Source organism: Microcebus murinus, chromosome 12, assembly GCF_040939455.1.
Source record: "Microcebus murinus isolate Inina chromosome 12, M.murinus_Inina_mat1.0, whole genome shotgun sequence".
Classification (NCBI taxonomy): Eukaryota; Metazoa; Chordata; class Mammalia; order Primates; family Cheirogaleidae; genus Microcebus; species Microcebus murinus.
The window spans coordinates 381,778-403,067 of record NC_134115.1 but is presented as its reverse complement, the minus strand read 5'-3'; the positions used below and the strand labels follow the sequence as shown (position 1 = coordinate 403,067).

The 21,290-nt window shown below is 63.9% G+C and overlaps 6 non-coding genes across 6 annotated transcripts; all 6 read right to left on the bottom strand.

Moving 5' to 3' along the window:
* Positions 1-2,134: 2,134 nt before the first annotated feature.
* Positions 2,135-2,253, bottom strand: LOC142874417 (5S ribosomal RNA). Its single transcript, XR_012922234.1, has one exon. It is a non-coding gene; the product is annotated as a 5S ribosomal RNA (ribosomal RNA).
* A 3,487-nt stretch (positions 2,254-5,740) lies between these two features.
* LOC142874406 (5S ribosomal RNA) lies at positions 5,741-5,859 on the bottom strand. Its single transcript, XR_012922223.1, has one exon. It is a non-coding gene; the product is annotated as a 5S ribosomal RNA (ribosomal RNA).
* A 3,483-nt stretch (positions 5,860-9,342) lies between these two features.
* On the bottom strand, positions 9,343-9,461 carry LOC142874394 (5S ribosomal RNA). The gene has a single exon (XR_012922212.1). It is a non-coding gene; the product is annotated as a 5S ribosomal RNA (ribosomal RNA).
* Positions 9,462-12,967: 3,506 nt separating this feature from the next.
* LOC142874766 (5S ribosomal RNA) lies at positions 12,968-13,086 on the bottom strand. The gene has a single exon (XR_012922395.1). It is a non-coding gene; the product is annotated as a 5S ribosomal RNA (ribosomal RNA).
* A 3,503-nt stretch (positions 13,087-16,589) lies between these two features.
* Positions 16,590-16,708, bottom strand: LOC142874669 (5S ribosomal RNA). Its single transcript, XR_012922324.1, has one exon. It is a non-coding gene; the product is annotated as a 5S ribosomal RNA (ribosomal RNA).
* A 3,558-nt stretch (positions 16,709-20,266) lies between these two features.
* On the bottom strand, positions 20,267-20,385 carry LOC142874594 (5S ribosomal RNA). Its single transcript, XR_012922271.1, has one exon. It is a non-coding gene; the product is annotated as a 5S ribosomal RNA (ribosomal RNA).
* Positions 20,386-21,290: the final 905 nt, after the last annotated feature.

Here is a 21,290-nt window from a genome sequence, read left to right as displayed (position 1 = left end):
CCCCTTCCTGCTCCTCTACTCCTGGTGCCCCTCCATCCAGGGGCCAGACCTTAAAGAGTCACCCGCAAGAGAATCCTGGTCCCAAAGGAGCCTTCTGGGGGACCCGTGCTGAGAGAGGTTGTGGGCATGGCCCGCTGGGGCTCTGCCCGACCCAGGGCTGAGAGATGCAACCTCCCAGCTCTGGGTCCCTGCAGGGGAAGCGTTGGCAAGCACAGGGCCAGTCCTCCAAAGGCCCAGGTGCAGGGAGCCCAGGCCAAGCAGCCTGTGGAAGAAGCCACCCCTGGAACACGACTGCAGGCCACGGCCCTTCCCACCTCCTCCTCCTCCTCCTCCTCCTGCTCCTCCACCCCCCCCCCGACCTCCCACCCCCACCCCCGACATGGCGCAGGGCTCAGAGACACCTCAGACACTTGCTACCCAAAGTGCAAAGGGCATCAGTTGCTCCTCCAAACCCCCCCCCCCCCGCCCAGCAGACCGCGTTGTCCAGCCAGCCCCCGGGCCTCCCTGGGGTGCCCAGCACAAAAGTGCAGACAACCACCGGACCCTCAATCTCAGTTTTCGGATGTTTTTGCCACTCTAAGGACCCGCAGGCCAGCTGGGCCTTCTGGCAGGACAGAGAGCCCCGGAATCCGACGTGGAGAGCTGGGTGTACGTCCCCACGAGGAGGCGGTCCCCACCTCCGCGGCTCTCCCCTTGCGGGGGGGGGGAAAAGCAGCCACGGGGCCTCAGAGAAGACACCAGGCTGGGCGCCCGCCCCACAGTGGGGGCACGTCCCCCGCAGGCCACTTAGCGACGGCCGCCGGCCGGCGGACGGTTGGGTGGCGCGAGACGCTGCGGCCGCCCTGCTACCGGGTTCCTGGGAGGGCGTCCTGGAACCAGCGTCCACACCAAGACCTTGGAAGGCCCAGGCGACGGAGGAGCCCCGTCAGGCAGGGGCCGAGGACGGTGACGGCCCGGGCGGGGAGGAGCGTGTCAGGCAGGGGCAGAGGACGGTGACAGGTGACAGGCCGGGCGGGAAGGAGTCAGTCAGGCAGGGGCCGAGGAGGAGACGGGGCTGGGTAAGGGTTAGGGTTAGAGTCAGGGCACAAGTCACAATCGCAAAGACCTGGAAGCGACCCGAGTGCCCATCGACCCACGAGTGCGTAAATGAAATGTGGCGCGTGGACACCACGGAGTGCTATTCAGCTAGGAGGAGCAGCGGTGAGAGGGCACCTCTCGTGGTTCTCCTGGCCAGAGCTGGAACCCGTTCCAGTAAGCCAGGTAGCCCAAGAATGGACACACGAGCACCACGTGCTCGCGCTCACCAGCAAATGGGTACGAACCGACGGACACCCAAGTGGACACAGAGGAATCACCTTCATCGGGTGGGTGTCGGGCGGGTGGGGGGAGGGGATGGGCATACACCTCCATTAGGAATGGGGTGGGTGCGCACCGACTGGGGGATGGGCGCACTTGAGGCTCTGACCCGAGGGGGGAGGCTGGGAGAGGGCAACGTACCCGACCTTAACATTGGTACCCCCACAATACGCTGGAACAACATCAGAGGTTAATGAATAAGAACACAGGGGGGAGGGGGGCACGGGCAACACATGTCACCTTAATACTTGGACTCCCATCATCTGCTTGAAAAGAGAGAGAAAAGAAAATGCAATCATAGAGATAAGAGACACTTTTTAAACATAATGAATCCGAAGAGAAAAGTAAAAGGAGGCCTGTGGGGCAGGTCTGGGTGTGACTCCGGATCCCCCAACATCAGGTGCCACCACCAAAGATTCCTACGTGTAGCCCATAGAACCCCAAAAGCAACGGGACGAGTTCTGGTCACATACTCCCTCAAAATGACATCCTGGCCTTCTTCTGGAACTCCCTCCCCTCTCAGACTCTCAAGGTTTCCTCCAGCGTGTCGGTTCCCACGGAGCAGACCTTTGGTCTGAGACCTGACAGTCCAGAAGCCACGCATGCTGCCGCGTGACGGCGGTGTCGTGGCTTGGGACAAGAGGAGGCCCCACGGTGCGGGCTGGGGCGCCAGGCACCGCGGCGGGCGCTGAGGGTGGGGGTGACCCCCGCCCCGGGCCGCCGCCTCGCTCCCAGAGAGGGGACAGAACAAGAGGCAAAAAAAAAAAAAAAAAAAAGAAGCCTACGGCACCCGGTATTCCCAGGCGGTCTCCCATCCAAGTACTAACCAGGCCCGACCCTGCTTAGCTTCCGAGACCAGACGAGATCGGGCGCGTTCAGGGTGGTGTGGCCCTAGACGGCGGAGGGCGCCCCTGCCCCGCTCAAGAAGCCGAGCCTCTCTGCGCTTCCCCGCCGCCTCCTCCCGCCCCAGGCCCCGCGCCGGCGCTGACCCGCACCGGGCGGGCGGGTCCGGCGGGCTCCGAGGGACGGGGGTGACAGGCGGGGCGGGGCGGGGCGGGCAGGGAGCGGCGGGCCGGGGTGGGGGGCTGTCTCTCTATACACACACACACACACACACACACACTCACACTCACACTCACTCACTCACACTCACACAAGATGCGCCTCCACGGCTGGACTCGCCAAGGTGGAGACCTTCCAGCCCCCTTCCTCTCCTCGCCTGGCCCACCCCCAGCTCGTGGCCGCCCCCGCCGCCGCCGCCGATTGCGCACGCGCGGGTCGCCCGCCCTTTGACCCCAGGCAGGGGCCGCCCTCCCCGACAACCCCTTTCAGCTGCGCCCCCCACCCTGTGGGTGGGCTGCCGCCTATTCCCCCGGGCCCGGGCTGGGGCACAGCGCATGGGGGAGGGGAGCGAGTGTATGGGGCGTCTCTCTCTCTCTCTTGGGATGTGTCCCATGGGTGGGGTGGCGTGGTTAGTGGGGCGCTGAAGAAATCAGTCCCCTCCATCTCCTACCTCTGGAAAACGCCCAAGCCCTTGGAGAACTGCCGGCAACGCGACCGTGGGGGCCGGGACCCTCCTCTGTGTCCTCCTGTGGCCCATTCCAAGGGGCCTGGGCCTGGCCGGGGCTGCATTGGACCCCGACCCCCCTGGCGTGTGGACTCGCTAAAAATCGGCGATTAGATATTGGATTCCAGCTTCATTGAGGTCATTTCACTAATGAGTGCACCGGAAAGAGTTTCCTAATCCATCTGTGAGGGTGGCAACTGAAAGAGAATTTTAAAGCTGACAGAATAGGCGAGGAAAGGCATAGGAGATTTCCACACCCAGTAAGGAAGCCTTTCCCGAAATGGAAGAAAGAAACGAGCAAACAGAGACACCGGTAGCCCGCCAGGATCAGAGTCTGCCCCCGAGAGAAAGTACCCTGACCAGGTTCACCCGTGGGTGGGTGGCGAGCTAGCGGCATTCAGAAGAGCGAGGCCCGCAGTCTGTGCAGAAGACACCTGCACTCGGGTGTGTGTGGCAGCACGATTCACAAGCAGCTCCAGATGTTAAGCCAAGGAGAAGCCAGGGAGTTCCCAACGCCCCAGGTGTCCTCAGCCCACGACTGGCTGCTGGGGGAATGCGAAGCCCGGCTCCTTGTCTCAGAGCGGGACAACCAGGAGGTGTGACGTACACCCCGGGGTTCCCAGGAGGATCAGGCTGAAGCTGGGACTTGGCCTCAAAGTGTCCCCTCGCACGGCCACCCCCTTCCCCTTCCTGCTCCTCTACTCCTGGTGCCCCTCCATCCAGGGGCCAGACCTTAAAGAGTCACCCGCAAGAGAATCCTGGTCCCAAAGGAGCCTTCTGGGGGACCCGTGCTGAGAGAGGTTGTGGGCATGGCCCGCTGGGGCTCTGCCCGACCCAGGGCTGAGAGATGCAACCTCCCAGCTCTGGGTCCCTGCAGGGGAAGCGTTGGCAAGCACAGGGCCAGTCCTCCAAAGGCCCAGGTGCAGGGAGCCCAGGCCAAGCAGCCTGTGGAAGAAGCCACCCCTGGAACACGACTGCAGGCCACGGCCCTTCCCACCTCCTCCTCCTCCTCCTCCTCCTGCTCCTCCACCCCCCCCCCGACCTCCCACCCCCACCCCCGACATGGCGCAGGGCTCAGAGACACCTCAGACACTTGCTACCCAAAGTGCAAAGGGCATCAGTTGCTCCTCCAAACCCCCCCCCCCCGCCCAGCAGACCGCGTTGTCCAGCCAGCCCCCGGGCCTCCCTGGGGTGCCCAGCACAAAAGTGCAGACAACCACCGGACCCTCAATCTCAGTTTTCGGATGTTTTTGCCACTCTAAGGACCCGCAGGCCAGCTGGGCCTTCTGGCAGGACAGAGAGCCCCGGAATCCGACGTGGAGAGCTGGGTGTACGTCCCCACGAGGAGGCGGTCCCCACCTCCGCGGCTCTCCCCTTGCGGGGGGGGGGAAAAGCAGCCACGGGGCCTCAGAGAAGACACCAGGCTGGGCGCCCGCCCCACAGTGGGGGCACGTCCCCCGCAGGCCACTTAGCGACGGCCGCCGGCCGGCGGACGGTTGGGTGGCGCGAGACGCTGCGGCCGCCCTGCTACCGGGTTCCTGGGAGGGCGTCCTGGAACCAGCGTCCACACCAAGACCTTGGAAGGCCCAGGCGACGGAGGAGCCCCGTCAGGCAGGGGCCGAGGACGGTGACGGCCCGGGCGGGGAGGAGCGTGTCAGGCAGGGGCAGAGGACGGTGACAGGTGACAGGCCGGGCGGGAAGGAGTCAGTCAGGCAGGGGCCGAGGAGGAGACGGGGCTGGGTAAGGGTTAGGGTTAGAGTCAGGGCACAAGTCACAATCGCAAAGACCTGGAAGCGACCCGAGTGCCCATCGACCCACGAGTGCGTAAATGAAATGTGGCGCGTGGACACCACGGAGTGCTATTCAGCTAGGAGGAGCAGCGGTGAGAGGGCACCTCTCGTGGTTCTCCTGGCCAGAGCTGGAACCCGTTCCAGTAAGCCAGGTAGCCCAAGAATGGACACACGAGCACCACGTGCTCGCGCTCACCAGCAAATGGGTACGAACCGACGGACACCCAAGTGGACACAGAGGAATCACCTTCATCGGGTGGGTGTCGGGCGGGTGGGGGGAGGGGATGGGCATACACCTCCATTAGGAATGGGGTGGGTGCGCACCGACTGGGGGATGGGCGCACTTGAGGCTCTGACCCGAGGGGGGAGGCTGGGAGAGGGCAACGTACCCGACCTTAACATTGGTACCCCCACAATACGCTGGAACAACATCAGAGGTTAATGAATAAGAACACAGGGGGGAGGGGGGCACGGGCAACACATGTCACCTTAATACTTGGACTCCCATCATCTGCTTGAAAAGAGAGAGAAAAGAAAATGCAATCATAGAGATAAGAGACACTTTTTAAACATAATGAATCCGAAGAGAAAAGTAAAAGGAGGCCTGTGGGGCAGGTCTGGGTGTGACTCCGGATCCCCCAACATCAGGTGCCACCACCAAAGATTCCTACGTGTAGCCCATAGAACCCCAAAAGCAACGGGACGAGTTCTGGTCACATACTCCCTCAAAATGACATCCTGGCCTTCTTCTGGAACTCCCTCCCCTCTCAGACTCTCAAGGTTTCCTCCAGCGTGTCGGTTCCCACGGAGCAGACCTTTGGTCTGAGACCTGACAGTCCAGAAGCCACGCATGCTGCCGCGTGACGGCGGTGTCGCGGCTTGGGACAAGAGGAGGCCCCACGGTGCGGGCTGGGGCGCCAGGCACCGCGGCGGGCGCTGAGGGTGGGGGTGACCCCCGCCCCGGGCCGCCGCCTCGCTCCCAGAGAGGGGACAGAACAAGAGGCAAAAAAAAAAAAAAAAAAAAAGAAGCCTACGGCACCCGGTATTCCCAGGCGGTCTCCCATCCAAGTACTAACCAGGCCCGACCCTGCTTAGCTTCCGAGACCAGACGAGATCGGGCGCGTTCAGGGTGGTGTGGCCCTAGACGGCGGAGGGCGCCCCTGCCCCGCTCAAGAAGCCGAGCCTCTCTGCGCTTCCCCGCCGCCTCCTCCCGCCCCAGGCCCCGCGCCGGCGCTGACCCGCACCGGGCGGGCGGGTCCGGAGGGCTCCGAGGGACGGGGGTGACAGGCGGGGCGGGGCGGGGCGGGCAGGGAGCGGCGGGCCGGGGTGGGGGGCTGTCTCTCTATACACACACACACACACACACACACACTCACACTCACACTCACTCACTCACACTCACACAAGATGCGCCTCCACGGCTGGACTCGCCAAGGTGGAGACCTTCCAGCCCCCTTCCTCTCCTCGCCTGGCCCACCCCCAGCTCGTGGCCGCCCCCGCCGCCGCCGCCGATTGCGCACGCGCGGGTCGCCCGCCCTTTGACCCCAGGCAGGGGCCGCCCTCCCCGACAACCCCTTTCAGCTGCGCCCCCCACCCTGTGGGTGGGCTGCCGCCTATTCCCCCGGGCCCGGGCTGGGGCACAGCGCATGGGGGAGGGGAGCGAGTGTATGGGGCGTCTCTCTCTCTCTCTTGGGATGTGTCCCATGGGTGGGGTGGCGTGGTTAGTGGGGCGCTGAAGAAATCAGTCCCCTCCATCTCCTACCTCTGGAAAACGCCCAAGCCCTTGGAGAACTGCCGGCAACGCGACCGTGGGGGCCGGGACCCTCCTCTGTGTCCTCCTGTGGCCCAGTCCAAGGGGCCTGGGCCTGGCCGGGGCTGCATTGGACCCCGACCACCCTGGCGTGTGGACTCGCTAAAAATCGGCGATTAGATATTGGATTCCAGCTTCATTGAGGTCATTTCACTAATGAGTGCACCGGAAAGAGTTTCCTAATCCATCTGTGAGGGTGGCAACTGAAAGAGAATTTTAAAGCTGACAGAATAGGCGAGGAAAGGCATAGGAGATTTCCACACCCAGTAAGGAAGCCTTTCCCGAAATGGAAGAAAGAAACGAGCAAACAGAGACACCGGTAGCCCGCCAGGATCAGAGTCTGCCCCCGAGAGAAAGTACCCTGACCAGGTTCACCCGTGGGTGGGTGGCGAGCTAGCGGCATTCAGAAGAGCGAGGCCCGCAGTCTGTGCAGAAGACACCTGCACTCGGGTGTGTGTGGCGGCACGATTCACAAGCAGCTCCAGATGTTAAGCCAAGGAGAAGCCAGGGAGTTCCCAACGCCCCAGGTGTCCTCAGCCCACGACTGGCTGCTGGGGGAATGCGAAGCCCGGCTCCTTGTCTCAGAGCGGGACAACCAGGAGGTGTGACGTACACCCCGGGGTTCCCAGGAGGATCAGGCTGAAGCTGGGACTTGGCCTCAAAGTGTCCCCTCGCACGGCCACCCCCTTCCCCTTCCTGCTCCTCTACTCCTGGTGCCCCTCCATCCAGGGGCCAGACCTTAAAGAGTCACCCGCAAGAGAATCCTGGTCCCAAAGGAGCCTTCTGGGGGACCCGTGCTGAGAGAGGTTGTGGGCATGGCCCGCTGGGGCTCTGCCCGACCCAGGGCTGAGAGATGCAACCTCCCAGCTCTGGGTCCCTGCAGGGGAAGCGTTGGCAAGCACAGGGCCAGTCCTCCAAAGGCCCAGGTGCAGGGAGCCCAGGCCAAGCAGCCTGTGGAAGAAGCCACCCCTGGAACACGACTGCAGGCCACGGCCCTTCCCACCTCCTCCTCCTCCTCCTCCTCCTGCTCCTCCACCCCCCCCCCGACCTCCCACCCCCACCCCCGACATGGCGCAGGGCTCAGAGACACCTCAGACACTTGCTACCCAAAGTGCAAAGGGCATCAGTTGCTCCTCCAAACCCCCCCCCCGCCCAGCAGACCGCGTTGTCCAGCCAGCCCCCGGGCCTCCCTGGGGTGCCCAGCACAAAAGTGCAGACAACCACCAGACCCTCAATCTCAGTTTTCGGATGTTTTTGCCACTCTAAGGACCCGCAGGCCAGCTGGGCCTTCTGGCAGGACAGAGAGCCCCGGAATCCGACGTGGAGAGCTGGGTGTACGTCCCCACGAGGAGGCGGTCCCCACCTCCGCGGCTCTCCCCTTGCGGGGGGGGAAAAGCAGCCACGGGGCCTCAGAGAAGACACCAGGCTGGGCGCCTGCCCCACAGTGGGAGCACGTCCCCCGCAGGCCACTTAGCGACGGCCGCCGGCCGGCGGACGGTTGGGTGGCGCGAGACGCTGCGGCCGCCCTGCTACCGGGTTCCTGGGAGGGCGTCCTGGAACCAGCGTCCACACCAAGCCCTTGGAAGGCCCAGGCGACGGAGGAGCCCCGTCAGGCAGGGGCCGAGGACGGTGACGGCCCGGGCGGGGAGGAGCGTGTCAGGCAGGGGTAGAGGACGGTGACAGGTGACAGGCCGGGCGGGAAGGAGTCAGTCAGGCAGGGGCCGAGGAGGAGACGGGGCTGGGTAAGGGTTAGGGTTAGAGTCAGGGCACAAGTCACAATCGCAAAGACCTGGAAGCGACCCGAGTGCCCATCGACCCACGAGTGCGTAAATGAAATGTGGCGCGTGGACACCACGGAGTGCTATTCAGCTAGGAGGAGCAGCGGTGAGAGGGCACCTCTCGTGGTTCTCCTGGCCAGAGCTGGAACCCGTTCCAGTAAGCCAGGTAGCCCAAGAATGGACACACGAGCACCACGTGCTCGCGCTCACCAGCAAATGGGTACGAACCGACGGACACCCAAGTGGACACAGAGGAATCACCTTCATCGGGTGGGTGTCGGGCGGGTGGGGGGAGGGGATGGGCATACACCTCCATTAGGAATGGGGTGGGTGCGCACCGACTGGGGGATGGGCGCACTTGAGGCTCTGACCCGAGGGGGGAGGCTGGGAGAGGGCAACGTACCCGACCTTAACATTGGTACCCCCACAATACGCTGGAACAACATCAGAGGTTAATGAATAAGAACACAGGGGGGAGGGGGGCACGGGCAACACATGTCACCTTAATACTTGGACTCCCATCATCTGCTTGAAAAGAGAGAGAAAAGAAAATGCAATCATAGAGATAAGAGACACTTTTTAAACATAATGAATCCGAAGAGAAAAGTAAAAGGAGGCCTGTGGGGCAGGTCTGGGTGTGACTCCGGATCCCCCAACATCAGGTGCCACCACCAAAGATTCCTACGTGTAGCCCATAGAACCCCAAAAGCAACGGGACGAGTTCTGGTCACATACTCCCTCAAAATGACATCCTGGCCTTCTTCTGGAACTCCCTCCCCTCTCAGACTCTCAAGGTTTCCTCCAGCGTGTCGGTTCCCACGGAGCAGACCTTTGGTCTGAGACCTGACAGTCCAGAAGCCACGCATGCTGCCGCGTGACGGCGGTGTCGTGGCTTGGGACAAGAGGAGGCCCCACGGTGCGGGCTGGGGCGCCAGGCACCGCGGCGGGCGCTGAGGGTGGGGGTGACCCCCGCCCCGGGCCGCCGCCTCGCTCCCAGAGAGGGGACAGAACAAGAGGCAAAAAAAAAAAAAAAAAAAAAGAAGCCTACGGCACCCGGTATTCCCAGGCGGTCTCCCATCCAAGTACTAACCAGGCCCGACCCTGCTTAGCTTCCGAGACCAGACGAGATCGGGCGCGTTCAGGGTGGTGTGGCCCTAGACGGCGGAGGGCGCCCCTGCCCCGCTCAAGAAGCCGAGCCTCTCTGCGCTTCCCCGCCGCCTCCTCCCGCCCCAGGCCCCGCGCCGGCGCTGACCCGCACCGGGCGGGCCTGTTGAGTTCACCGGCCGGGTCCGGCGGGCTCCGAGGGACGGGGGTGACAGGCGGGGCGGGGCGGGGCGGGCAGGGAGCGGCGGGCCGGGGTGGGGGGCTGTCTCTCTATACACACACACACACACACACACACACACACACTCACACTCACACTCACTCACTCACACTCACACGAGATGCGCCTCCACGGCTGGACTCGCCAAGGTGGAGACCTTCCAGCCCCCTTCCTCTCCTCGCCTGGCCCACCCCCAGCTCGTGGCCGCCCCCGCCGCCGCCGCCGATTGCGCACGCGCGGGTCGCCCGCCCTTTGACCCCAGGCAGGGGCCGCCCTCCCCGACAACCCCTTTCAGCTGCGCCCCCCACCCTGTGGGTGGGCTGCCGCCTATTCCCCCGGGCCCGGGCTGGGGCACAGCGCATGGGGGAGGGGAGCGAGTGTATGGGGCGTCTCTCTCTCTCTCTTGGGATGTGTCCCATGGGTGGGGTGGCGTGGTTAGTGGGGCGCTGAAGAAATCAGTCCCCTCCATCTCCTACCTCTGGAAAACGCCCAAGCCCTTGGAGAACTGCCGGCAACGCGACCGTGGGGGCCGGGACCCTCCTCTGTGTCCTCCTGTGGCCCAGTCCAAGGGGCCTGGGCCTGGCCGGGGCTGCATTGGACCCCGACCACCCTGGCGTGTGGACTCGCTAAAAATCGGCGATTAGATATTGGATTCCAGCTTCATTGAGGTCATTTCACTAATGAGTGCACCGGAAAGAGTTTCCTAATCCATCTGTGAGGGTGGCAACTGAAAGAGAATTTTAAAGCTGACAGAATAGGCGAGGAAAGGCATAGGAGATTTCCACACCCAGTAAGGAAGCCTTTCCCGAAATGGAAGAAAGAAACGAGCAAACAGAGACACCGGTAGCCCGCCAGGATCAGAGTCTGCCCCCGAGAGAAAGTACCCTGACCAGGTTCACCCGTGGGTGGGTGGCGAGCTAGCGGCATTCAGAAGAGCGAGGCCCGCAGTCTGTGCAGAAGACACCTGCACTCGGGTGTGTGTGGCGGCACGATTCACAAGCAGCTCCAGATGTTAAGCCAAGGAGAAGCCAGGGAGTTCCCAACGCCCCAGGTGTCCTCAGCCCACGACTGGCTGCTGGGGGAATGCGAAGCCCGGCTCCTTGTCTCAGAGCGGGACAACCAGGAGGTGTGACGTACACCCCGGGGTTCCCAGGAGGATCAGGCTGAAGCTGGGACTTGGCCTCAAAGTGTCCCCTCGCACGGCCACCCCCTTCCCCTTCCTGCTCCTCTACTCCTGGTGCCCCTCCATCCAGGGGCCAGACCTTAAAGAGTCACCCGCAAGAGAATCCTGGTCCCAAAGGAGCCTTCTGGGGGACCCGTGCTGAGAGAGGTTGTGGGCATGGCCCGCTGGGGCTCTGCCCGACCCAGGGCTGAGAGATGCAACCTCCCAGCTCTGGGTCCCTGCAGGGGAAGCGTTGGCAAGCACAGGGCCAGTCCTCCAAAGGCCCAGGTGCAGGGAGCCCAGGCCAAGCAGCCTGTGGAAGAAGCCACCCCTGGAACACGACTGCAGGCCACGGCCCTTCCCACCTCCTCCTCCTCCTCCTCCTCCTGCTCCTCCACCCCCCCCCCGACCTCCCACCCCCACCCCCGACATGGCGCAGGGCTCAGAGACACCTCAGACACTTGCTACCCAAAGTGCAAAGGGCATCAGTTGCTCCTCCAAACCCCCCCCCCGCCCAGCAGACCGCGTTGTCCAGCCAGCCCCCGGGCCTCCCTGGGGTGCCCAGCACAAAAGTGCAGACAACCACCAGACCCTCAATCTCAGTTTTCGGATGTTTTTGCCACTCTAAGGACCCGCAGGCCAGCTGGGCCTTCTGGCAGGACAGAGAGCCCCGGAATCCGACGTGGAGAGCTGGGTGTACGTCCCCACGAGGAGGCGGTCCCCACCTCCGCGGCTCTCCCCTTGCGGGGGGGGAAAAGCAGCCACGGGGCCTCAGAGAAGACACCAGGCTGGGCGCCTGCCCCACAGTGGGAGCACGTCCCCCGCAGGCCACTTAGCGACGGCCGCCGGCCGGCGGACGGTTGGGTGGCGCGAGACGCTGCGGCCGCCCTGCTACCGGGTTCCTGGGAGGGCGTCCTGGAACCAGCGTCCACACCAAGCCCTTGGAAGGCCCAGGCGACGGAGGAGCCCCGTCAGGCAGGGGCCGAGGACGGTGACGGCCCGGGCGGGGAGGAGCGTGTCAGGCAGGGGTAGAGGACGGTGACAGGTGACAGGCCGGGCGGGAAGGAGTCAGTCAGGCAGGGGCCGAGGAGGAGACGGGGCTGGGTAAGGGTTAGGGTTAGAGTCAGGGCACAAGTCACAATCGCAAAGACCTGGAAGCGACCCGAGTGCCCATCGACCCACGAGTGCGTAAATGAAATGTGGCGCGTGGACACCACGGAGTGCTATTCAGCTAGGAGGAGCAGCGGTGAGAGGGCACCTCTCGTGGTTCTCCTGGCCAGAGCTGGAACCCGTTCCAGTAAGCCAGGTAGCCCAAGAATGGACACACGAGCACCACGTGCTCGCGCTCACCAGCAAATGGGTACGAACCGACGGACACCCAAGTGGACACAGAGGAATCACCTTCATCGGGTGGGTGTCGGGCGGGTGGGGGGAGGGGATGGGCATACACCTCCATTAGGAATGGGGTGGGTGCGCACCGACTGGGGGATGGGCGCACTTGAGGCTCTGACCCGAGGGGGGAGGCTGGGAGAGGGCAACGTACCCGACCTTAACATTGGTACCCCCACAATACGCTGGAACAACATCAGAGGTTAATGAATAAGAACACAGGGGGGAGGGGGGCACGGGCAACACATGTCACCTTAATACTTGGACTCCCATCATCTGCTTGAAAAGAGAGAGAAAAGAAAATGCAATCATAGAGATAAGAGACACTTTTTAAACATAATGAATCCGAAGAGAAAAGTAAAAGGAGGCCTGTGGGGCAGGTCTGGGTGTGACTCCGGATCCCCCAACATCAGGTGCCACCACCAAAGATTCCTACGTGTAGCCCATAGAACCCCAAAAGCAACGGGACGAGTTCTGGTCACATACTCCCTCAAAATGACATCCTGGCCTTCTTCTGGAACTCCCTCCCCTCTCAGACTCTCAAGGTTTCCTCCAGCGTGTCGGTTCCCACGGAGCAGACCTTTGGTCTGAGACCTGACAGTCCAGAAGCCACGCATGCTGCCGCGTGACGGCGGTGTCGTGGCTTGGGACAAGAGGAGGCCCCACGGTGCGGGCTGGGGCGCCAGGCACCGCGGCGGGCGCTGAGGGTGGGGGTGACCCCCGCCCCGGGCCGCCGCCTCGCTCCCAGAGAGGGGACAGAACAAGAGGCAAAAAAAAAAAAAAAAAAAAGAAGCCTACGGCACCCGGTATTCCCAGGCGGTCTCCCATCCAAGTACTAACCAGGCCCGACCCTGCTTAGCTTCCGAGACCAGACGAGATCGGGCGCGTTCAGGGTGGTGTGGCCCTAGACGGCGGAGGGCGCCCCTGCCCCGCTCAAGAAGCCGAGCCTCTCTGCGCTTCCCCGCCGCCTCCTCCCGCCCCAGGCCCCGCGCCGGCGCTGACCCGCACCGGGCGGGCCTGTTGAGTTCACCGGCCGGGTCCGGCGGGCTCCGAGGGACGGGGGTGACAGGCGGGGCGGGGCGGGGCGGGCAGGGAGCGGCGGGCCGGGGTGGGGGGCTGTCTCTCTATACACACACACACACACACACACACACTCACACTCACACTCACTCACTCACACTCACACAAGATGCGCCTCCACGGCTGGACTCGCCAAGGTGGAGACCTTCCAGCCCCCTTCCTCTCCTCGCCTGGCCCACCCCCAGCTCGTGGCCGCCCCCGCCGCCGCCGCCGATTGCGCACGCGCGGGTCGCCCGCCCTTTGACCCCAGGCAGGGGCCGCCCTCCCCGACAACCCCTTTCAGCTGCGCCCCCCACCCTGTGGGTGGGCTGCCGCCTATTCCCCCGGGCCCGGGCTGGGGCACAGCGCATGGGGGAGGGGAGCGAGTGTATGGGGCGTCTCTCTCTCTCTCTTGGGATGTGTCCCATGGGTGGGGTGGCGTGGTTAGTGGGGCGCTGAAGAAATCAGTCCCCTCCATCTCCTACCTCTGGAAAACGCCCAAGCCCTTGGAGAACTGCCGGCAACGCGACCGTGGGGGCCGGGACCCTCCTCTGTGTCCTCCTGTGGCCCAGTCCAAGGGGCCTGGGCCTGGCCGGGGCTGCATTGGACCCCGACCACCCTGGCGTGTGGACTCGCTAAAAATCGGCGATTAGATATTGGATTCCAGCTTCATTGAGGTCATTTCACTAATGAGGGCACCGGAAAGAGTTTCCTAATCCATCTGTGAGGGTGGCAACTGAAAGAGAATTTTAAAGCTGACAGAATAGGCGAGGAAAGGCATAGGAGATTTCCACACCCAGTAAGGAAGCCTTTCCCGAAATGGAAGAAAGAAACGAGCAAACAGAGACACCGGTAGCCCGCCAGGATCAGAGTCTGCCCCCGAGAGAAAGTACCCTGACCAGGTTCACCCGTGGGTGGGTGGCGAGCTAGCGGCATTCAGAAGAGCGAGGCCCGCAGTCTGTGCAGAAGACACCTGCACTCGGGTGTGTGTGGCGGCACGATTCACAAGCAGCTCCAGATGTTAAGCCAAGGAGAAGCCAGGGAGTTCCCAACGCCCCAGGTGTCCTCAGCCCACGACTGGCTGCTGGGGGAATGCGAAGCCCGGCTCCTTGTCTCAGAGCGGGACAACCAGGAGGTGTGACGTACACCCCGGGGTTCCCAGGAGGATCAGGCTGAAGCTGGGACTTGGCCTCAAAGTGTCCCCTCGCACGGCCACCCCCTTCCCCTTCCTGCTCCTCTACTCCTGGTGCCCCTCCATCCAGGGGCCAGACCTTAAAGAGTCACCCGCAAGAGAATCCTGGTCCCAAAGGAGCCTTCTGGGGGACCCGTGCTGAGAGAGGTTGTGGGCATGGCCCGCTGGGGCTCTGCCCGACCCAGGGCTGAGAGATGCAACCTCCCAGCTCTGGGTCCCTGCAGGGGAAGCGTTGGCAAGCACAGGGCCAGTCCTCCAAAGGCCCAGGTGCAGGGAGCCCAGGCCAAGCAGCCTGTGGAAGAAGCCACCCCTGGAACACGACTGCAGGCCACGGCCCTTCCCACCTCCTCCTCCTCCTCCTCCTCCTGCTCCTCCACCCCCCCCCCGACCTCCCACCCCCACCCCCGACATGGCGCAGGGCTCAGAGACACCTCAGACACTTGCTACCCAAAGTGCAAAGGGCATCAGTTGCTCCTCCAAACCCCCCCCCCCGCCCAGCAGACCGCGTTGTCCAGCCAGCCCCCGGGCCTCCCTGGGGTGCCCAGCACAAAAGTGCAGACAACCACCGGACCCTCAATCTCAGTTTTCGGATGTTTTTGCCACTCTAAGGACCCGCAGGCCAGCTGGGCCTTCTGGCAGGACAGAGAGCCCCGGAATCCGACGTGGAGAGCTGGGTGTACGTCCCCACGAGGAGGCGGTCCCCACCTCCGCGGCTCTCCCCTTGCGGGGGGGGGAAAAGCAGCCACGGGGCCTCAGAGAAGACACCAGGCTGGGCGCCCGCCCCACAGTGGGGGCACGTCCCCCGCAGGCCACTTAGCGACGGCCGCCGGCCGGCGGACGGTTGGGTGGCGCGAGACGCTGCGGCCGCCCTGCTACCGGGTTCCTGGGAGGGCGTCCTGGAACCAGCGTCCACACCAAGCCCTTGGAAGGCCCAGGCGACGGAGGAGCCCCGTCAGGCAGGGGCCGAGGACGGTGACGGCCCGGGCGGGGAGGAGCGTGTCAGGCAGGGGCAGAGGACGGTGACAGGTGACAGGCCGGGCGGGAAGGAGTCAGTCAGGCAGGGGCCGAGGAGGAGACGGGGCTGGGTAAGGGTTAGGGTTAGAGTCAGGGCACAAGTCACAATCGCAAAGACCTGGAAGCGACCCGAGTGCCCATCGACCCACGAGTGCGTAAATGAAATGTGGCGCGTGGACACCACGGAGTGCTATTCAGCTAGGAGGAGCAGCGGTGAGAGGGCACCTCTCGTGGTTCTCCTGGCCAGAGCTGGAACCCGTTCCAGTAAGCCAGGTAGCCCAAGAATGGACACACGAGCACCACGTGCTCGCGCTCACCAGCAAATGGGTACGAACCGACGGACACCCAAGTGGACACAGAGGAATCACCTTCATCGGGTGGGTGTCGGGCGGGTGGGGGGAGGGGATGGGCATACACCTCCATTAGGAATGGGGTGGGTGCGCACCGACTGGGGGATGGGCGCACTTGAGGCTCTGACCCGAGGGGGGAGGCTGGGAGAGGGCAACGTACCCGACCTTAACATTGGTACCCCCACAATACGCTGGAACAACATCAGAGGTTAATGAATAAGAACACAGGGGGGAGGGGGGCACGGGCAACACATGTCACCTTAATACTTGGACTCCCATCATCTGCTTGAAAAGAGAGAGAAAAGAAAATGCAATCATAGAGATAAGAGACACTTTTTAAACATAATGAATCCGAAGAGAAAAGTAAAAGGAGGCCTGTGGGGCAGGTCTGGGTGTGACTCCGGATCCCCCAACATCAGGTGCCACCACCAAAGATTCCTACGTGTAGCCCATAGAACCCCAAAAGCAACGGGACGAGTTCTGGTCACATACTCCCTCAAAATGACATCCTGGCCTTCTTCTGGAACTCCCTCCCCTCTCAGACTCTCAAGGTTTCCTCCAGCGTGTCGGTTCCCACGGAGCAGACCTTTGGTCTGAGACCTGACAGTCCAGAAGCCACGCATGCTGCCGCGTGACGGCGGTGTCGCGGCTTGGGACAAGAGGAGGCCCCACGGTGCGGGCTGGGGCGCCAGGCACCGCGGCGGGCGCTGAGGGTGGGGGTGACCCCCGCCCCGGGCCGCCGCCTCGCTCCCAGAGAGGGGACAGAACAAGAGGCAAAAAAAAAAAAAAAAAAAAAGAAGCCTACGGCACCCGGTATTCCCAGGCGGTCTCCCATCCAAGTACTAACCAGGCCCGACCCTGCTTAGCTTCCGAGACCAGACGAGATCGGGCGCGTTCAGGGTGGTGTGGCCCTAGACGGCGGAGGGCGCCCCTGCCCCGCTCAAGAAGCCGAGCCTCTCTGCGCTTCCCCGCCGCCTCCTCCCGCCCCAGGCCCCGCGCCGGCGCTGACCCGCACCGGGCGGGCCTGTTGAGTTCACCGGCCGGGTCCGGCGGGCTCCGAGGGACGGGGGTGACAGGCGGGGCGGGGCGGGGCGGGCAGGGAGCGGCGGGCCGGGGTGGGGGGCTGTCTCTCTATACACACACACACACACACACACACACACTCACACTCACACTCACTCACTCACACTCACACAAGATGCGCCTCCACGGCTGGACTCGCCAAGGTGGAGACCTTCCAGCCCCCTTCCTCTCCTCGCCTGGCCCACCCCCAGCTCGTGGCCGCCCCCGCCGCCGCCGCCGATTGCGCACGCGCGGGTCGCCCGCCCTTTGACCCCAGGCAGGGGCCGCCCTCCCCGACAACCCCTTTCAGCTGCGCCCCCCACCCTGTGGGTGGGCTGCCGCCTATTCCCCCGGGCCCGGGCTGGGGCACAGCGCATGGGGGAGGGGAGCGAGTGTATGGGGCGTCTCTCTCTCTCTCTTGGGATGTGTCCCATGGGTGGGGTGGCGTGGTTAGTGGGGCGCTGAAGAAATCAGTCCCCTCCATCTCCTACCTCTGGAAAACGCCCAAGCCCTTGGAGAACTGCCGGCAACGCGACCGTGGGGGCCGGGACCCTCCTCTGTGTCCTCCTGTGGCCCAGTCCAAGGGGCCTGGGCCTGGCCGGGGCTGCATTGGACCCCGACCCCCCTGGCGTGTGGACTCGCTAAAAATCGGCGATTAGATATTGGATTCCAGCTTCATTGAGGTCATTTCACTAATGAGGGCACCGGAAAGAGTTTCCTAATCCATCTGTGAGGGTGGCAACTGAAAGAGAATTTTAAAGCTGACAGAATAGGCGAGGAAAGGCATAGGAGATTTCCACACCCAGTAAGGAAGCCTTTCCCGAAATGGAAGAAAGAAACGAGCAAACAGAGACACCGGTAGCCCGCCAGGATCAGAGTCTGCCCCCGAGAGAAAGTACCCTGACCAGGTTCACCCGTGGGTGGGTGGCGAGCTAGCGGCATTCAGAAGAGCGAGGCCCGCAGTCTGTGCAGAAGACACCTGCACTCGGGTGTGTGTGGCGGCACGATTCACAAGCAGCTCCAGATGTTAAGCCAAGGAGAAGCCAGGGAGTTCCCAACGCCCCAGGTGTCCTCAGCCCACGACTGGCTGCTGGGGGAATGCGAAGCCCGGCTCCTTGTCTCAGAGCGGGACAACCAGGAGGTGTGACGTACACCCCGGGGTTCCCAGGAGGATCAGGCTGAAGCTGGGACTTGGCCTCAAAGTGTCCCCTCGCACGGCCACCCCCTTCCCCTTCCTGCTCCTCTACTCCTGTTGCCCCTCCATCCAGGGGCCAGACCTTAAAGAGTCACCCGCAAGAGAATCCTGGTCCCAAAGGAGCCTTCTGGGGGACCCGTGCTGAGAGAGGTTGTGGGCATGGCCCGCTGGGGCTCTGCCCGACCCAGGGCTGAGAGATGCAACCTCCCAGCTCTGGGTCCCTGCAGGGGAAGCGTTGGCAAGCACAGGGCCAGTCCTCCAAAGGCCCAGGTGCAGGGAGCCCAGGCCAAGCAGCCTGTGGAAGAAGCCACCCCGGGAACACGACTGCAGGCCACGGCCCTTCCCACCTCCTCCTCCTCCTCCTCCTCCTGCTCCTCCACCCCCCCCCCGACCTCCCACCCCCACCCCCGACATGGCGCAGGGCTCAGAGACACCTCAGACACTTGCTACCCAAAGTGCAAAGGGCATCAGTTGCTCCTCCAAACCCCCCCCCCCCGCCAAGCAGACCGCGTTGTCCAGCCAGCCCCCGGGCCTCCCTGGGGTGCCCAGCACAAAAGTGCAGACAACCACCGGACCCTCAATCTCAGTTTTCGGATGTTTTTGCCACTCTAAGGACCCGCAGGCCAGCTGGGCCTTCTGGCAGGACAGAGAGCCCCGGAATCCGACGTGGAGAGCTGGGTGTACGTCCCCACGAGGAGGCGGTCCCCACCTCCGCGGCTCTCCCCTTGCGGGGGGGGGAAAAGCAGCCACGGGGCCTCAGAGAAGACACCAGGCTGGGCGCCCGCCCCACAGTGGGAGCACGTCCCCCGCAGGCCACTTAGCGACGGCCGCCGGCCGGCGGACGGTTGGGTGGCGCGAGACGCTGCGGCCGCCCTGCTACCGGGTTCCTGGGAGGGCGTCCTGGAACCAGCGTCCACACCAAGCCCTTGGAAGGCCCAGGCGACGGAGGAGCCCCGTCAGGCAGGGGCCGAGGACGGTGACGGCCCGGGCGGGGAGGAGCGTGTCAGGCAGGGGCCGAGGACAGTGACGGCCCGGGCGGGGAGGAGCGTGTCAGGCAGGGGCAGAGGACGGTGACAGGTGACAGGCCGGGCGGGAAGGAGTCAGTCAGGCAGGGGCCGAGGAGCAGACGGGGCTGGGTAAGGGTTAGGGTTAGAGTCAGGGCACAAGTCACAATCGCAAAGACCTGGAAGCGACCCGAGTGCCCATCGACCCACGAGTGCGTAAATGAAATGTGGCGCGTGGACACCACGGAGTGCTATTCAGCTAGGAGGAGCAGCGGTGAGAGGGCACCTCTCGTGGTTCTCCTGGCCAGAGCTGGAACCCGTTCCAGTAAGCCAGGTAGCCCAAGAATGGACACACGAGCACCACGTGCTCGCGCTCACCAGCAAATGGGTACGAACCGACGGACACCCAAGTGGACACAGAGGAATCACCTTCATCGGGTGTGTGTCGGGCGGGTGGGGGGAGGGGATGGGCATACACCTCCATTAGGAATGGGGTGGGTGCGCACCGACTGGGGGATGGGCGCACTTGAGGCTCTGACCCGAGGGGGGAGGCTGGGAGAGGGCAACGTACCCGACCTTAACATTGGTGCCCCCACAATACGCTGGAACAACATCAGAGGTTAATGAATAAGAACACAGGGGGGAGGGGGGCACGGGCAACACATGTCACCTTAATACTTGGACTCCCATCATCTGCTTGAAAAGAGAGAGAAAAGAAAATGCAATCATAGAGATAAGAGACACTTTTTAAACATAATGAATCCGAAGAGAAAAGTAAAAGGAGGCCTGTGGGGCAGGTCTGGGTGTGACTCCGGATCCCCCAACATCAGGTGCCACCACCAAAGATTCCTACGTGTAGCCCATAGAACCCCAAAAGCAACGGGACGAGTTCTGGTCACATACTCCCTCAAAATGACATCCTGGCCTTCTTCTGGAACTCCCTCCCCTCTCAGACTCTCAAGGTTTCCTCCAGCGTGTCGGTTCCCACAGAGCAGACCTTTGGTCTGAGACCTGACAGTCCAGAAGCCACGCATGCTGCCGCGTGACGGCGGTGTCGCGGCTTGGGACAAGAGGAGGCCCCACGGTGCGGGCTGGGGCGCCAGGCACCGCGGCGGGCCTGAGGGTGGGGGTGACCCCCGCCCCGGGCCGCCGCCTCACTCCCAGAGAGGGGACAGAACAAGAGGCAAAACAAAAACAAAAACAAAAAAAAAAGAAGCCTACGGCACCCGGTATTCCCAGGCGGTCTCCCATCCAAGTACTAACCAGGCCCGACCCTGCTTAGCTTCCGAGACCAGACGAGATCGGGCGCGTTCAGGGTGGTGTGGCCCTAGACGGCGGAGGGCGCCCCTGCCCCGCTCAAGAAGCCGAGCCTCTCTGCGCTTCCCCGCCGCCTCCTCCCGCCCCAGGCCCCGCGCCGGCGCTGACCCGCACCGGGCGGGCCTGTTGAGTTCACCGGCCGGGTCCGGCGGGCTCCGAGGGACGGGGGTGACAGGCGGGGCGGGGCGGGGCGGGCAGGGAGCGGCGGGCCGGGGTGGGGGGCTGTCTCTCTATACACACACACACACACACACACACACTCACACTCAACTCACTCACTCACACTCACACAAGATGCGCCTCCACGGCTGGACTCGCCAAGGTGGAGACCTTCCAGCCCCCTTCCTCTCCTCGCCTGGCCCACCCCCAGCTCGTGGCCGCCCCCGCCGCCGCCGCCGCCGCCGCCGCCGCCGCCGCCGCCGCCGCCGCCGCCGCCGCCGCCGCCGCCGATTGCGCACGCGCGGGTCGCCCGCCCTTTGACCCCAGGCAGGGGCCGCCCTCCCCGACAACCCCTTTCAGCTGCGCCCCCCACCCTGTGGGTGGGCTGCCGCCTATTCCCCCGGGCCCGGGCTGGGGCACAGCGCATGGGGGAGGGGAGCGAGTGTATGGGGCGTCTCTCTCTCTCTCTTGGGATGTGTCCCATGGGTGGGGTGGCGTGGTTAGTGGGGCGCTGAAGAAATCAGTCCCCTCCGTCTCCTACCTCTGGAAAACGCCCAAGCCCTTGGAGAACTGCCGGCAACGCGACCGTGGGGGCCGGGACCCTCCTCTGTGTCCTCCTGTGGCCCAGTCCAAGGGGCCTGGGCCTGGCCGGGGCTGCATTGGACCCCGACCCCCCTGGCGTGTGGACTCGCTAAAAATCGGCGATTAGATATTGGATTCCAGCTTCATTGAGGTCATTTCACTAATGAGTGCACCGGAAAG